Here is a 3,436-nt window from a genome sequence, read left to right on the forward strand (position 1 = left end):
AATACATCACAACTTATATATCAAATGAAGCAAACACCAACTTAATTCAAATAGAACAATTAGATCATTATAACCAGAACATAGAACTGAAATGAGAATATTGCAACAACACACAGAATCAATTGAAACCCTGACCATTCATATGCCAACATGTATACACTACTTCACTTAAGGCAACTCGTGTGTATACCCACTTTTGTGTAGATCAAACTAGGTACAAATCTCAATATACTAAAAAATTGTAATTCTGAATTAGATACAGAATTGACCAGAGTTATTCTGAAATATTCTGTTAGCTTACATAATCCTCATACAATTAGCAACATCAATAATATTTTCGGCCATTCAACATGTTGGAAATAATACTGGGGGGGGGGGTGAATCAGTATTATCAAACAATAACTTTTTTATTTCATACTCAGATTTATATACGCTACTTCAATGAAGGTAACTCGTATGTACATGCAACTGTCTTTAAAGCAAGCAGTGTATATCTAGCAAACTTATGATTCAGTTAATTCATAATATGTTGATCTTTACTCAGTGCATCAATACTTCACTAACCATCTAAACAGTAACCATGTGCAGTAATAACAGAATAAACCATCACACATAAGCAACACACATGAACACTAAGATTTAAGGTGGAAACCCAACGCGGGAGAAAAACCACCTGCTGGTGTCTTCTTTTAATATAAGAAAAACTTGTCTACAATCTTGTACTGGTGTAGACTCATACTAGTATGCAGGCACCCACCTGCAAAAGGCTACAACCTTCTCTCGTTTTCCAGCTTCTACTGGAAGGTAGCTACAACCTCCTAGCTCTTGTACTAACCGATCTGTTTACTAGTATGTAGGTGCCGAGCTATAGAAGGATCCAACCTTCACTCATTTTCCAAATGCTATCGGAAGGGAGCTCCAACCCCCTTGCTCTTATACTAGTTGATCCATTTACTAGTACATAGGTGCCAACCTACAGAAGGTTCCAACCTTCACTCGTTTTCTAGCTGCTACTGGAAGGGAGCTCCAACCCCCTGGCTCTTATACTGGCCTATATGTTTACCAGTATGTAGGCCCCAGCCTACAGAAGGCTACAACCTTAATATTTCAACTGTCTAACACAACGTTACAGAATATCCTATGAATTTTTTTTCTACATTTTAACACTCTGTTGGAAGATACAGATTCCAAAGGGAATTTTACAGTCAATTAATTGAAATTTTTTGTCACAGGTAAACTCATGGTCCCTGTTAAACAAAATTTCAGAGAAGATTAACAAAACCCTTTTCGTGTATTAAGATTTAGCGAAAAAAAAACAAATGGGTTTTAAAACATATCAATGAAAAACATATAAGTTAAATGGTAAGGACTATAAAAACATTTCCACTCGTGGTAATAGATTATCAAAACCCTTGAGAGACTAATTTGAAAATATATAAAAGAGAAAATAAAGACAAAAGTACAAGAGGTAAAAGTTTAAAACCTTCGTAACTCTCTATAAGATATGAGGACCTTGCAAGAGAGTTGGAGATGAAAGACATGGGTCTTATGCACTACTTTCTAGGCATGGAAGTGTGGCAGAAGGATGGGGAAGTGTTTGTGTCTCAAGGAAAGTATGCCAATGAGATACTCAGGCGATTCCACATGGAGAAGTGCAAGCCCATGCAGACTCCTCTAGCTGGTAACTGGAGGAAGGAGGATGCTACTTCAGGTGAGGTAGTAGATGCTACTGTTTATTGGCAGCTTGTGGGTTCATTGATGTATCTAGTGAACACATGACCAGATTTGTGCTTTGCGGTGAACCAGCTGAGTCAAGCTATGGTTCAACCTACCACAATGTTTTGGAAGGCAGCGAAGCATGTGCTAAGATACCTCAGAGGCACATCTCAGTATGGATTGTGGTACAGATGGATAGAGGGAGTGAAGCTTCAGGGCTTCACAAATGCAGATTGGGCAGGGAGTCCATCAGACTAGAAGAGCACTTCAGGAGGAATTTTCAACCTTGGTTCAACTGCAGTTTCTTGGTACAATAGGAAACAGAGGTCAGTTGCACTTAGCTTAGCAGAGGCTGAATACATGGCTGCCAGTCAAGCAGCATGTGAGTCCATTTGGATGCAGAAAATTCTAGTTGGACTGTTTGGTTAGAGGATGGATCCAACTGTGATATATTGTGATAATCAGAGTTGTATCAAACTCTCTCAGAATCCAGTATTTCATGACAAGTTGAACACATCGATATCCGGTATCATCATTTTCGAGACTGTGTGGTGAAGAAGATCATGTTGTTATTGTATGTTTTGACCGTGGAACAGGATGCAAATATTTTGTCTAAGGAATTGCCAAAATGCAAGTTCGAGTTCCGCAGAGACAGGATTGGGGTGACAGATAATCATTTTCTTGTTGAGAGGGAGTGTTGAAAATAGCAACAAGAAATGATAAATATAGAAGTGCTAAAAATAGCATTGATATAAATAGTATTTCAGGATACATTCCAATTTTAGTTAGTCCCTGAACTAAAATTGACAATTAAAATTTGAATTTGATCTTAGCAGTTGTTTGTAAAATAATTAATTAATTCATCTTGAGTTAGTTAGTTGGAGGAAATCAAACATGAAGTCTATGTGAAGACATGCAACAATTTCCCTTTTGATTGAGGAAGTTATCCCTTGATTAAGGAGACCAGGATGAATTGTAATTAGTTAGCTCAATTAACTAAGTTAAGTCCAATTAGATTAGTTCCAGCAGTTTGTGGAACTGATTGTGAGTTCAGTTAGTTAATGCATGCGTGAATGTAACTACTGCACTTTAGATAACTGAATATTCTCTCATAAATAACTCATGCATGTCAGTTCAGTCAGAGACCCAGTTGAGATCAGATGATGGGACAGTGTACTATCAGTTGTGGGAATATTCCATTGAGGATATCTCTTGCATGCAGAAGGAATTCATTCTTTGGAGATTGTGCAGTTACTTCTGAGTTTGGTGAGTTGTGTGAGAGGTGAATTCAAACAGGTGGAAGCCAGAGGACCGAGGAGAAACTGTGCAAGGAAATAGGAGGCTTGGAGGACTAAGGGGAGGCATATGTTGTGTCTATTTAGTCTATGAGCAACATTCAGGGATTATACTGAGAGTTGGATAGCTTGTGAGCTAAAGCTTTGTGTAATCTGGACATATTTCCACTTGTATGATAATACAGAGATTGAGGATTTTAGCTGAGGCCTTCCCTAGAGTATTCTTATGTGTTCATGTGTGATTGATTTCTCATTCTCTATTATATATGATCTATTTGATCTTGCTCAAAATCGATTAAGCTTTCGCAAGTTTGTTTGTAGAAGTTGATCAAGTATTTTGCTTTAGTATATTGCATTATCTAGTGATCTATAGCGGGAAATTCTACATGGTATCAGAGCAAAGATGGTCAAAGTGAAGAACAATA

Source organism: Pinus tabuliformis, chromosome 1_1 (assembly GCF_031772625.1).
Source record: "Pinus tabuliformis cultivar Carrire ecotype Pingquan chromosome 1_1, CPIR1, whole genome shotgun sequence".
In the NCBI taxonomy this organism is placed as follows: domain Eukaryota; kingdom Viridiplantae; phylum Streptophyta; class Pinopsida; order Pinales; family Pinaceae; genus Pinus; species Pinus tabuliformis.